The sequence below is a fragment of the Ammospiza nelsoni genome, chromosome 1, assembly GCF_027579445.1.
Source record: "Ammospiza nelsoni isolate bAmmNel1 chromosome 1, bAmmNel1.pri, whole genome shotgun sequence".
NCBI lineage: Eukaryota > Metazoa > Chordata > Aves > Passeriformes > Passerellidae > Ammospiza > Ammospiza nelsoni.
This window is the reverse complement of record NC_080633.1, coordinates 62094877-62109640: the sequence shown is the minus strand read 5'-3', so window position 1 is coordinate 62109640 and position 14764 is coordinate 62094877. Positions and strand designations below refer to the sequence as shown.

The 14764-nt window shown below is 41.0% G+C and overlaps 1 long non-coding RNA gene across 1 annotated transcript in view; it reads left to right on the top strand.

Moving 5' to 3' along the window:
* Positions 1-14764, top strand: part of LOC132076687 (uncharacterized) — a 273769-nt gene that overhangs the window by 122588 nt on the left and 136417 nt on the right. The window contains exon 4 of the long non-coding RNA XR_009418958.1: positions 11944-12057. This is a non-coding gene — a long non-coding RNA (uncharacterized LOC132076687). The remainder of the gene's footprint in view (positions 1-11943; positions 12058-14764) is intronic.

Below are 14764 nucleotides of genomic sequence, written 5' to 3'. Positions count from 1 at the left end.
TTGAATACTTTCTCAGCCTTACACTCCAGCCAGTTTCTCTAACAGGCATACCACAATCCTTTCCAGCCCACACTGGGAGGATATTAAATAATTTTTATCCTCAAATTCCTGCTCCCTTCTCTTCTTTAAATTTCCCATCCACCCTCTGCATGTTCCCATTGTGGAGAAGGATGAGTGCTGTTTTCTCTTATCTCCTTGGCTATGAGGGTAGTTTCATAACTGCTGCATGTTTCAGTTTTTCACCTACCACAGACTTAATGTATTAAAGTGGGCCAAATCTGGCACTCCTTATCCCAGACAAATGTTTTATTGAAGTCTTTGGGAACTTTGCCTGGGACTCTATGAGATTGCAGGCAGTGGTATTTAAAAGAGGTTTCCACAGTCACTTGATTTGATTGAAGTTTTGTTTTTTTTTTTTTCTTTTAGTGGATGTAGCTTAATCAAGGCAGTGCTTTCAAGTCTGAAATCGTCTCTTATAAAGTTACCTGGGAAGAGGTTTGAATGTTTTCTTCATGTTTTCACATCTCCATGCATCATTTCCCAGTCATTTCTACCCCTTGTTTCCAGTTTGAAGGCAAACCCTAAGAGAGATGCCATTTACTTTACTTTCCCCCTTCAAGGTTAGGCTGGACAGTCCTGGATTCTGAAAGGAAGAGTTACGGCAGCTTGTTATCAGGTACAACTGATTGTCTGCAAGTGACATGATGAAACAAACAGTCTAGCTGATATTCTGATTTTATAACACCAATAAAAATCTTCAGGGTAGAAGAGAGGGATTTAAACCCCCTTTGCATGCACAGACTTTTGCCTGCATTCTCTCACTCTGTGATTGATGAAACAGTAGGATCAACACAGGATAAAAATTACTCCTTTTGGGGAGGGTGAGTTCATACTGGTTTTGATCCTCTGGGGGCAAAATAGTATCAGGGTGAATTGTCAGCGAGGGGAGGGAATTGGTCTGTGAAGTTAGTTCTGATAGCCCCACATGTTTCTGGGCAGGAAACATACTTCTGACCATACAGCATTGAGCTTTCTAGAAAACCCTTAGGTGGTAGCAAATCTATGACCTGTAGGGCTTTTCTGTATTTATAGTAAGAAGATGATAGATTTATTTCTTTTAAGACTTCAAAGGAAGAAAATTAAAGGGAAAAAGTTAAACTCTGTCAGAACCCACCAAAATACTGATATGTCAGCTCCTGAATAGGGTGTGCAGTGAGTTCTGTGTAGGGATGTGCTGTTGTAATCAAGGGAAATGTAGAGAATTGAAGTATAGCAGATATCCTGGATTCCCATTAAGCAGTTAAAAAAGATTATTAAAATAAATCCCTCTCTAAAAGTGAAAGGAATGAGGAAGTTGTTCCTTGAGTGACTGGACATTTGTTTCTGTTCGAGCCATCATTCATTATAAGAGTACGGGAAAGGCCATGCTAGTAGCATGTTCTTTTACCCTCCACCTCTTCACTGATGCTGATGTCCCAAGTGTCTTTGTAAGAGCCTCACACTCAGGTCAGAGCTGCAGATCTGGCCCCCTGATCTGCTCCAGCTTGTGGATTGCAGCAGGAGATGTACCATCTCCAAAGGAGACAGGAGCTCCTTTTTTTCATCCTCAAACTCAGAAGCAATCTAAAAATCTGGTGCAGTACTTGTAGCTGGAGAGAAATGAAAGAGCAAATTACTTTCAGCTGGACTGCAGAGAGGCCACAAAGTCCATTTAGAGGCCACAAAGAGCATTTAGGTTTTCATGGTGGGAGGAAGTGGAGGCAGAGGCTGAGGATTCAGCCCAGTGAAGAGGCCGCACCGTTGCAGTTGCAGCAGGTTGGTGTAAGGGTTCCTGTGATCTCCTGCTGCTGTTTGCTTTTCCAGCTGAGCTTAAGAAAGGTTTACATCTAACTACTGGGTCTCCCAAAACTGCTTCAATACTTCCTCTTGATTTTTTTCTCTGTGGAAACCTTGGTGGGCCTCTCTGTTTTTTTGCTGATTTCTTGAGTTCTCTTGACATTGCTGTTTTATCCCCAACTACTCTGTGACTTGTTCCCAGTAGTGCTTGTCCTCACAGATCATGCATTGAGTGCATGAGCAGGAGAGTGCTCTTGTCTACCTCCCCTCCCTGTGTGTTTAACTGAAGTTCATGATGAGCTGTTGAAGTTACCAGAACTATACTATACTATAAAACTGTACCTTTTTTTTTTTTCATAGTGTGTACATGAAAGAAGAAGCTGGGCTAAATGATTACTAGTACAATAAGGAAAAATAAACCCCTTCTCTAAGATTTTTCTGAAAAAACATATCTGTTTTCTGGAGTTTAATCTGTGCCAAGATTTCTGTTTGTGGTTTCCTTGCTTACTTGCATTGTGCTGTACCATCTCCAAAGATGTGTTCTTTTTACCGTGTTCAACTTTTCCCAATGTGTTGTATTTTTCCTTTTTTTCTACCTGAAAACAAAACTTCTGGTTTTGACTTGTCTTCATATTTTGTTCAACGATGGAAAAAGCTGAATGTGTTTGACTAGTGGTTGAGTTTCTGCTGCTCAGCTCTTTTTCATGATATTCACTTTTACAGGGTGATTTGTACAACAATTAACATTCCTCCAGGCTGAGAAGAGCTCTAATGGAAGGCTGTCTGTGAGCTGAGAGAGCAGCAGAAGTGGTCTGGGAGTAGAAAGATTAAACAGTGAGGTTAAACAGGTCAAATGAGAAGTAACAGTCAGTTGAAAAAAGTGCATAGTTCAGGGGATTAAAAGAAGGGATCAAGTTTAATGGCCAGGCTCTGCAATGAAGTTGTTATGTATAGGTAAATTGTCTTTGTTTTCACATCAGTATACAGAAGTTTGGCTTTGTCCTTGAAACTCAAAATGTTATTTTGTAGAAATACAACCTGATTTCTTGTGTGTTGCCTTTACCACATACCTCTGACTTAGTGAGCTTCTAGAACTCTCTGTGGAGGCGGTTTCAGACTCCCATTCCCTGGCAAAGTAAATTCCTTCAGCTGGCAAAGGCAGCTAATGGTTTGCAATCTGTCTGTGCTTTCTCACAGGTGCACACAAATGCAACTTCTAATAGTAAGATATCACAAATATTACCAGCATGTTTTTATTTATGCCACATACAAGCAGAATCTAAGATCAGATAAAGGAAATGTCATGTTGACCTGTGGCTGCCTCTGAAATAGTTTTGACTCTTGGCTTCATGAGTTCATTTTCTTTAACTACTGAGGCAGATTTCTTGTCTGTGATGGTGAAACCAAATTTTCCATCATGTATTATTAGAAATGAGTGCTATGGAAGATCTTGATGACTCTTGACTAAAATTTGTTCTACTACCTATGACTTGAAAAATACCAATAAGCTAAATGCTTTTTGTACACTTTGAGGCTGAAATGCATTAGCAGTGGATTCCAGGAAGGAGCAAAGTTGAAATGTGTATTATCCTATTTCCTCTTATTCTTTGTAGATGACTTCCCCATATTAAAATGTAACAGGGCAGACAGGGACCATAAATGTGCACTCTGTGTGACATAAGAGTGAGAACTGGAGGGTTCAGGCTGGGTGGGACTTCTTCATTTCTCTCTGAGAGGAGTTCTGACAAGTCTGGAGGGAGTTTTGCACAGGATATTCGGGGGTTTTGCTACAGATCACCTCAGTGAGATATAGTATCATTACTTTTCCCTAGTGAAGAGAAGGAAGAATTCGTTACTTTTCTAAAATTCATTGAGCCTTTGTGGTTTTTGATTCTATGCTAGTGGTTTTCCATTTTATGCAGAAACATCTTTCCTTGTCTTATGTGTAATGATAATGAATAATGAGGAAATGGCTTCATAGGTGATAAAGGACATTACAAAAATCCTGCTGTGAATTAACTGTAAGCTAAATTTTGTTCAAATCATCAGCTTTGGGCACAGCTCTCCTGCTGTGTTTCATCCTTCCTTCCTGCATTCTCTGCTTTCTGATAGGCTTTTCATCCTGATCTTTGCCAAGAAAGCATAAGGCATTGGAAAGAAAGGGGAGTTAATTGTATTTAATGGTGGGTCAGGAAGGGAGGAGGAGAGATAAGGTTTTTATATCAAGGGCCAGTACCAATACTGAATATAGACATGCTTTAAAGTCTGTTATATTAAAATTATTTCAAAAGCAACTGCTTCAGAAATATTGGTCATCTTGGCAAAGCACCATGATGAGTTTTTTTGAGATCTGAACTCTGGATGACCTAGCACTGGCCCTGTCAAAAAACCCTTTTTCCCTGCAACTTCCTTGTATCTTTATCCTCTTCTGCCCCCTAAACCACCAACTGATAAGCAGAAGCCTCAGAACTGGCTGTTCCTGCCTTGATGGGTGGAATAGCTTTTCCATTTTTTGCAAGGAAAGGTTTATGGAGAGTTTAGGACCTGTGTCTCCAGGACCTTCTTTCTTCAGAGCTCACTGAGCCACCTCAGAGCAAATTTGTCCTTTTAGGTAGTGTAAGGTAGAAATATCAGCTCAAAATGAAGTCATGTGCAATGCTAACTCCTAACCTGCCCCATACAGAACTGCAAACACTTTTACACCCCTCCATTTGTGAGCATTGGAGGTTTGGGTGGACCACAGAAATATCAATGCCCACTGTGCTGCTGCTGCCCAGGCCACCTTTGGTGAAACAAACTGCTTGGCACACAGTTCACATCTGAAGGACACTGCCTCTTGCACACTGGGGATGTCTGCCTCTTAATCCCCTTGGTTGTGTCCTCCCCAGCCTGTTTTGGGCAGCCAGGAAAGACCAGTGGGAATCAGAGCACTTAGGGTATATATTTATGTGTTTCCTCATCATCTCTTTGATTCTGTTATGTTTTCACAATTTTTTTTTTTTCAGCTGATAAGGTTTTTTTTTTTCCTGATGGGTGAGATTCCTGTCAGAAAATACCAGCCAGAGTTGGGAAAGGAGTTTCACAGAAATATATTGCTGTAATAATACCAGAGAAAATTTCCAAGCATGATCTGAATGCAAGGCTTGATTTCTTTTGCTATGGGTCAGAGGAGCATAAATTGTGCCTTTCATCTGCATGGTGTTGAATTCTGCAACAGAAATGCTTGGTATTTAGTATTTGGTATTTTATTTTAACTATTTTTCTGCTGAAAAATAATGAAGATCAGAATAGTGTCCATATTGGTAATAATACAGTGTCTGGTCCAGTCTTAGAAGTTACAAAGCTCTTGGCAGATGAAGGCTGTGAGTTTTTATCTCTGGCAATTTCCGTTCTAGCTACATAACCTATGGCAGAAGGTGAGATCCAGGATGACACAGGTTAAGAAGAATTTGATATGTTAAGTATTGCAAGAAGCATTGTAGAGAATTTGCTTCAATTGTCATGGTTTTTGATGGGAAGAAAATTAAATTTACTTAGTTTTTAAGTTTACAGCTCACAAGGCTGGAGTCTGAGTATATCCTAAGACTTTACAGAATATTTGATATCAAATATTATACATAAATAAGCTACTAAATAAATATTGCATAAGAAATTTTGAGTTATGCAGGGCAGCTTCCTTAAAAGTGTCAAAAAGTATATTTATAATTGTGTGTTGTTAAATCCTACCCCATGTATTAGGTTGGCTATGGCAAAAGCTTTTACACAAACCTCATTTTTTCTTCTGAAACTGATGGTCTTTTCCTGAGTTTAAGACATTTTAATGATTTTTATACTTTATCTTTTAAAAAATGATAGCTGAAGATATGCCAGATTTATTCTTCCCCAAATGGGTTGTGATTAAGCTCATCATTTTGAGTAGCTGCTAATTTTTTTGAGGGATGTGTGTAATGGACTAATTGTTGCTAGAATTAACTACATCCATAAGGAAAGTTTATAGATAAATGGAAGCTGGGAACAGAGGAAGCTGTTTCCTTTTTGAAATGTGACCACTGATAATGTCTGGAAACCTGAAAGCTGATGCACTGTAGTTTTGTTTCTATGCTCATTATATTCCTTGGTCAATATAATGAGCATAGAAACATAGTCAACATAGTCAATATCTTTTAAATACTGAAAACTGCAAGAAGGCAATAGACTATTTTGATTATGAATTTTTTGCTTGTGTTTTCTTTAAGGGTTAAAAATTAGTGCAAAAGATCAAATTATGTGTATTATATACAAGGTCCCTTCTCTGAACACTTTGAAGTGGGAATCTTTACTGGCCTCTGCTCAGTCATGTTGAGCTACAACTTGATAGAATAAGGCACTTAAAGAGTGTATAAAGATTTAAGAGTGCAGACATTGTTGGATTTCTTTTGCTGTCATCAGCAAAGGTAAAATATTGTTTCCTTTATTAAGCCCTTGTCAATTGATAGTTGTTATTCAGATTAAACCTAAGATATAAAAAAAAAATTAAAACAGCAAATACCACAACAGATATTTAGCTGGCAAGTTGTGAAAGTTGTGCAACTCTTCCCCAGACATGGAGGTGCTAGTCTTTGATTTGAACTGAGCAATTTCCTGAGTTCTACTCATGGTTTTTTACTCTGCTGGATTTAGTGACCAAATCTTGGTGGACTTTCATGTGAAGATATATTTAAAATACTTTTTTTCAGTCTTTTGAAAATTTACACAAAATTTCAGATGCCAGGCTTGTTTCACAGCTTTAGAATTAGTTTTCAAGGAAATGTGTGTGTTTCCATGTATACTGTAGATTTATTTAAAAAAAAAAATCTTCCCATCAAGAATAAAATGAGAGAAAGGAAAATAGATCACTTTTTTCCATTTTAAGTTGATTCTGATGAAAAGCTACACAATGCAAAATTTTCATAAATCCAGCCAAAGAGTTGGATTGGCAATTCAGGACTGTGACCAGCAATGCAGTGGCTGATAATGCAAGGTATGCTCTTACAGCTACTGCATAACAGGCCAACCTAAAAATAGTGAGCAGCTGGGCATGAATGCTTTCCTTTCAGCCTTAGGCTTCCCATGGAGAAGCCCTGGAGAAACAGAGCTCTTCTTGTAGCAGTGGAGTAGGTGGGAGAGAGCAGTGCTGGCCAGGGGATATAGAGGCCCTGGAGAGGATGGGCAGAGAGCCCCAGGGGGATGGTCTCAGGGCTGGGTTTCACACACAGCTGCTGGCAGACAGGGCCCCTGGGTGCCTGCCTCAGCTCTCTCAGCAGCTCTGGTCTCTGTGCTTTGAAAGGCTAGATTAGGGTACAGCATGTCTTCACAAAGTTATTAAGTGTTTTTGGAATATATATATGCAGGGTAATGTTTTGGGATGCTGTACTAAAAACCTGAGGCTAGCCAGGTGTAATGAAGTTTATGATGTCTGCCTGAAGGTATTTGCAGCCTACAGTGGCAGCTGTGAGGGGCAGATTACATCTTTCATCTCACCCTCAAGCGGGTGAGTTCAGTGGGAGAGAGGTCCTGCAGCCCCCACACTTTTATTTTCCTCTCAGCCTGGCTCTGTCTCTAAGCTGAACTTTGCCCTGAGACCTCGACTAGGTCCCTGAGCTGTGGCCCAGGAGAGGATTTTCTTGCAGCCCTGTTTGCTGGGCACTTTGCCTGGGGCAGCCCCTGTGCAGCCTCACTCATCTCGAGCCCTGGGTTTAGGCTGTGCTCTGAGCCAAGGGCATGCATGACAGGCCAGGAGAGTGGCCACAGCACCAAGCCTGATAGAGCTCCAAAAGGATTGGGCAATGCTCTTGGGCACCTGCTGTAACTCTTTGGGACGGTGCTGTGCAGGGCCAGGAGTTGGACTTGGTGGGATCCTTGTGGGTCCCCTCCAACCTAGCACATTCTGTGAGTGATTCCTTGCTCTTATGTGTTGTTCTCTAATTGTTGTTATCATATTTCTAGAGTTCCATACCTCCTGGGTGGTTTTCTCACACACAGTTCTTCACAGCAGTGTTGTTCCTGCTTCTCCATCGGGACTCCTCCAAGGCTCTCCCTGACCTGCCAACCCCCCCCCCATTTCATCCCAGTTATCTTCATTAGCCACAGCTGCCACCCAGTTAAGGACATCACAGCTGCAGCCCATTTAGAACAATTAGGACCGGGGCAAGGCCACTTATACAATACATAGATGTTACTAGGACTCCTACTATACTTATGGGAGATGGCACAACAAGGTTACCTTGATGCTACTTTTTCTCTGTGGTGAGGATTCCTGCTGCTGCTGTTCCTCCTTGTGCTCCATACCAGTGGGGGACGATAGGGGTCACAGTATGAAATAGGGCACTGGGAGGGCCTCGTGGCATGTGTGGGCTTTGTATTGATGTGACCCAGGTTTGTAGGGTTTGCCTTCTATGCTATTTTGTTTCTTCTTGGTGAGCTGAGACAGGGTATTCAGACTATCTTCTCTCCTGAGGTCCCTGTGTGTCACATTATTTATGGTCTTTATTAAGAAAGCAAGCCCCAAATTCTCCCTCTCTGCCTCCACAAAATCAAGTTGTGGCTGCATTGGACAGACTTGAAATAGCTATGAGTAAGTATTCCTTATTTTTCTAAGGTTCTGAGGCTCAATTTGCCACTTCTCTGATAATATCCTTAGAAGAAATGCAGCCAAACTCTAGGTCATGTCAGCTTTGTGCTCTTGGGTAAGAGATATGATTTTACCTGTTAAAACAGCATTGAAAAGATCTTTAGGGATAGTGATGATTGGGAAAGTAATCTTTTGGGAAACCTTCTGGTTGTGGGAGCAGGCAGAGCACTTTTTGAATGAGGGAGGAACGTCAAGACAGATTATTTTAGAAGTGTATTTACATTTCCAGGAAAACCTCACAATCAGTTGATCTTTGCCTTACTCTAGTTCACAGTGTTTTTAAAGCAGAGATGGGGCTCTGCACCCCCCTGTCCCTCCTCCCTGTGCCTCTGTGTGTGTGTGCACGTGGGTGTTTCTGCAAGCGTTGTGTTAAAAAGCAATTGGCATCTGCTGACTTTCTCCATCTGAAGCTCCTTCTTTTTGGGCATTTGAGCTGATTCTGTGCACCCTGGCATGTGCCTGGCCCTGGCTGACCCTTCATGCGCAGCCCTGCATGCCCAGGTCTCTGTCAAATGTGGTGCCAAGGCAGAGGAGCCGTGGTGGAGGTTCCCCTGTTTAGGCACTCCCGTCTCCATCATGTGTGCTGCCATCCCACATAACCCTGACAGAAGGCTGCCTGTCAGCTGCAGGCCTGGGGTGGGCAGGATCCTTACTTTCTGTGATATCCTTGCATTAAAAACAGGGAGAAAGGGGAATTTCCCCATCTTGCCTGGCTGATGATGTGGTTGGTAGCTGGCTCAGTTCAGGCAGGGCTGTATCCCGTGCCAGCTGCACACCCATGTGTGTGCACACACATCTTGGGTGAGTATTTTGTAGGAAGATCCTGTGGGGAAAGGTGTGTGGACATTTGTATTTAAGTGGCCTGATTTATTCCACTGGGTTCTATTTGATTGGTTTGACTCCTCCTCTCCTCCTTCATGTTTTCCCAAATGCTAGGAAGGCCCTGCATTTTTCTTTGCTGTGTATGTTTGGCAAATGCATTTCAGATGACTTTGGCAGGCTTTTGAAAAAAAGGCTTGAGCTTCTGTGAGTATTCTAAAGTTTTTTCCACTTTATAGATAAAAGTTTTGGAAGATACATACTATTAGTTGCTTGTTAGAAGGCAATTTACTCCTCAGTGTCTCAGCCATGTATCTTGATTTAATTATTCAGTTATCTCCTCATGAAATAGAGTCACATTATTGCATAAAAAAGACTGAGCATTATCTGGCCATTTTTAATCTTCAAGAAAGATGGTACTGTTTTGAAAATGTTAAAAATAACAAAATTCTTTTTCAGAGATTATGGTAAAGGGAATGTAATACGGCTGATTTGTGTGTGCATGTTTGGTTGGCCAAAAAAGAGGCACCTGAAGCAAGCTGTTAGAATTAAGGGCCAGTTCAAGAAGTCCATGTGCCCTTTGGTTTCAGTGAACAAAGTCTGCTCATTAAAGAACTTATCTCTGTTTTGAAGCCCATTTTTTTTTAAACTCTTGAGCAACAAAGCATACATTTCAAGAGTTTTTTCCCAGAACTATCTGAAACTTCTGGCTTTCTTTGTTCACTCCAGCTGTCAGCAGATTTCAAGGTGTGTGTCTCTGTGTTTGAAGAAGTTATCATAGATATTGGTGACAGCTGGGCTTTGAAATGTTCTTTGCATTCAACACAAAGTACATGAGGAGTGAGTCATGGACATTTATAGACCATACCTGGCTTCATATGTAAGTCTTCTAATAATGAGCCTGCCTAATTGAGCTGGGGAAGCTCATGACTTCACCATGTTCCTCAAAAAATGATCCAGTTGCTAAAGTTAAGGATCTAAGCAATGATTTTTTATGATGCTACATTCAATTAATCAATCAAATTAGGATTTTCATCTTTTCTGTCGCTGCCAGAGGGGTCCAAACTGGTGTGATTTCCACTCCTCAGGGGCTTCCAAGGGTGTATTTTGGTTTTGCTGTTTTAGTTATTTAAATTAGAAAACATGAGGCTGTGCATTTTGAAGGCAGGACTTTGCAATTATGAAGTTCAGTGATCTTTTCTCCATTACCACTTTAATGCACCGTGCATTCCTGAGCAAGGTAACTGAATGCAGCAAATTATGATTAATCACATAGAATTAGAGAAGTTTGTAACTTGTGTTTGTAAATGCTGTGTCTGCTCCAGGTGTAAACTTAACCACCAGAAGTCTGCAAAGACAAAGCTCTCTGAGCTCTGTGCAGTTATTCTGGACTTGTTTCCATCATGTGTGGAAGAAATACTGTTAAAAAAATTGACGGTGCACTCTTGGATATAACAAAAGTTTAGCACTGACAAAGCATCCTTTCTTTTATCCTTCTCAGGATTTTCAGAGTGTTTTTCAAAAGTTAGCTTTTGTTTGACTTTCTGAGCATTGCAAGAATCTCTAATGCCATTCACAGGCCTGAATGCCTGGATTCCACAAATTTGCCAGGCCTGTGTCTTCAGTTCATGCTGCGTGGTTCAGTGTTACACTTGTACTGTAAAACCTCCTGACTTCAGACTGCAATGCCTGCTAATGTTGATTTTCTTTCAAGGCTGTATAAATGCACACGATGTAATTGAGAAAACTGTATAATGAATAATAATTCTGTATAAAAATGAATAGTAAATGTAGGAATAAGAAAAAATGGAAGGAGAACATATTTTCATGAGACTGTACTTGCAAGAGTGACCTGCAAATATGGAGGGTTTTGTACCTAATTTTAGCTACCATGTTGAATCTTTTCTCACTGTTTACTTGGGAGGGTTTAAGTCTTGGTGTTACCTCTTGGCTGTTGGAATCTCCATCGTGCTGTAGCCCATGTTTCCAAGATGGGCAGCAGTGTCTGTGTGTGGGGAGCAGCAGAGGGCACAGCGTGAAGGTGTGTTGGGAGTGTTGCAGGGACATCACCCCCTGCTGCTGCCCAACACCTTTTTTGGGTGTTTAGACCTGGTCTGGGAAAATAAGTGGATGAACACTGGAAGCTAGTGAATGCAGATAACAGGAAGATATGAGTCTGAGAGTGGAATTGTCTTCTGCTAACACAATTCAGCTTCCTTTTCGCAGCATGAATGTTCAATAAATTTTATTTCTCAAGGCTGTGTTTTAAGAGCACATTCCAGGTTGTGTTCCTGTTTAAAAAAATTTTAGCGAGGAAGCATCCTGAATGAAATTTTGAACTTTGTCCAGTGACAAAGAGAAAGAGAGAGACCTTGTAGTGCCTAAATGGAATTTATTGTAACTGAACAGGAAAAGCCCTGAAATATAAGACTATGTAGTTGTGGAAAAGCATTGTGTTTTCTGTCATCTTACACTCATTTGACCTTGAATTAAAAGCAATGTCTTTGACTTGAGTATCCATAAGACAAATTATAGCAAGAACAAATTGTTTTAAAGCACCTATTATTATAATTTAATTTTTTTATTAGTGCATAACATAAAGTTACTAAGTGCTTTTGTCCTGTTTTTTGTTGTTTCAGGCTCGGGTCACAGAGAAACATGAGAATTTACACTTCTGAAATAGGTGTGAATGGGATTGAAGGAATTCCGTGGAGGATTCTGAACTCCCCTTCTTCCTGCTTCAGGAAAGATGAGTGAGTGTATTGTGAAATAATTTATAATTAACTCAGTCCTTACTTCAGAAGGTTTTTAATCAAAACAGGAAGATACAATTCAGATGGCTATATGTAAGAATGGAAGATATTTCAGATACTACAGATACACCTCCTAATTACAAACATCAGCCTTCCGAATCTGCTGTTCCTGTTTAGTAATATGAGAGTTTCCATTAAAATATAGTATGAGCTTTCTGTAGTAAATCTCACCCCCTCCTACCCCCACCAACTCTCTGCTGTAAATGTTCGGTATTTGAAAGCTTTTAGCCCAATGTCAAAGAAAGCTGAACTTACAAAATTAATTTTGCCTTTCTTGAACTGATTCTGAGTGGGGCTGTTGCTGGAGAAAAGTGCAAGGTTGAGCTTTATTAGGCCCCTGCATGTGTTAGTGAAAGAGATAGGTGAGAAACAGCAGCAGAAATGTTCATGTCACACCTGGTTTGCTCATGAAGCCTCTAGGAGTGCAGCTGATATGTTAGTTCCAGTGGCTGCAAATCCAACTTTTGTGTCTTCCTGCCCCCTCCCTTGCTATACCTCTGCCCACAGAGGGAAGGAAAGGAACTCCAAGGCCAAACCCGTGGGAGGATAAGTGGGACTTCACTTTGGGTTGTCTTTCTCTGCCTCAAGATATGTGGGGCCATCATTAGGAAAGGGCACATGACTTTTCTGTGGAATTTTCTGTGGAATCTTGACATTCTAATTGTTTTCAACTTCATGCGTACCTCACATACGTCACCTTCAGATACTGAGCAATGAATAAGATCTGTGCTTCTTAGTACACCCTGGTCAAAGTGAAAAGATACAAGTCCTGTTGGAAAAGCACATGGTGTTTAAGCCCTGGCTTTGGGCAGAGGTTTCTCCCTTTGCATCAATGCACACAAGGCCATGCATGTGGTCCTGGTCATGTGGTCCAGTGCTGAGCAGTGCACAACAGGATGAGTTTTCAGTTGCAGGTGTTGCTGACCAGACAGCTCTTTCACCAAGCTGTGCTACAAGAAATATTTAAGAGCCAGTAAAAATGAACCCTAAAACTGGCAGAGTGACAGCAGATTTTTTTTTTTAGTTTAAACATTCTTATAATTCTTGAATCTAGCTTAGATTCATTACGTCTAAATTGTGTGCAGGGCTGAAAATGGAGGGTGCACCATCCAAAGCAGCTTTGGGTGACCTTCTGAGACTTTTACACTTGTACATGGGAGCAGGTAACACCTAAAGCAATAGGTGTGTCTGGACAGCACTCTCAGCTTCAGAGGGCCAGAACCAAGATGATACCAGGCTGCCTACAGCCCTAAAGCCAAAGGACATGCCTTGGGTGGTGTCAGAAGAAAAGGCAATGATATTTTTGGGTTGAAGTTTTCAGGGACAATGTCTGAGGCTTTTCCTGAAGGGGAAATAGGCAGCAAGTGCAAATATATGCTGGAGAAGAGCAGATTGCAGCAAGTTTCAGGAGTACCCCAGTACTTGGAGGGGGTAAAAGGGTAGGCAGCAAAGCAAAGAAAGAGGTTGTCAGTGGTGTATCAAAAGCATCTGGAGCTCAGTGGGTGAAGGAGGAAAGCAAATGGGAATAGTAACTTGTGTGGCTTCTCCAGAACAGAGAGTAGGATGAAAGGATGCAGTGGAAAGTGAAGTGGGTGGTAATTTTTCTGTTCAACCATCTACCCCAAACACTTTTTTTTCCCTCAAGAGATGTTTCCTGTAGGCTGTGTTTGAAACCAAGTATTAAGGAGTCTCCCCTGCAGCTGACAAGAGAGAGAGAGGTGAGAAAAATTCAGGGAATGAGAAATCAGGACTTTCTGAATGAGGGAAAAGAGCAAAGGGATGAGAACTGTGCAGGCAATAATGAGAAAACAAGTGTTTTGAGGGGAAATTTTGGAAAGTAATGGGAGAGCAGGGATCTTCATCAGGAAATACACAGTGGTAAGATTTGATTTCCAGCTGTCTTGGGTTTTTTTATATGTAAATGGCAGCTCTTACTGGAGGGAAGGAAAAATCACTTTTCTCATCAAGGAATTGGAGAAATCTCACTATATTTGCTTGCTTGCACAAAGAGTGCTTTAATGTAAGTGTGGGAAAGCAATAGAAACATTTTGGTAGTACTTCTTGTATTTTCTATATTTTGAAGAGGGGTATGCATATGGTACCACAACCTGGGGTACCCATCAGCCTACACACCACACCTGTGTGTCTTGAGGTTTTTTCTGAAAAGATGTTATTTTTTCCCCCTACCTTTCATATACTTACTTACTTAGAAAAAGCTAATGTTTTAAAACTTTATTTTGAAGTTTGTCCTAATGAAGTCTAGCTATATTCTGGCCTGAACATTCACTGCTTGACGGTAACATTAAAATGGCTGTGAATGTTTTAAAGATTTGGGTTTTGCATAAGTACCTTTTGTCCTGTGCTGGGTAGGATGGCTTGGCAAAATGTAACTCCTGCCTGAAACCAGAGCAGGTCTGAAGCTGACCTAATAGCTCATAAATTGGCATATTTTCTCAAAAAGGTGATCAGCTTGGCAAGGTATGGGCTGGTCTGTGCTTGTGGTTGCATTAACCTCTTCTTTGTGTCTGCTTTTTCTTCAGCTACAGTTGTGCTTGCAAGGTGTTTGTGGTGTATTTGCTTTATCAGGAGGAGACTGGGGGTGTCACACATGGCTGAAAAGTACTCTCATCTTTCCTCATTAATTCCC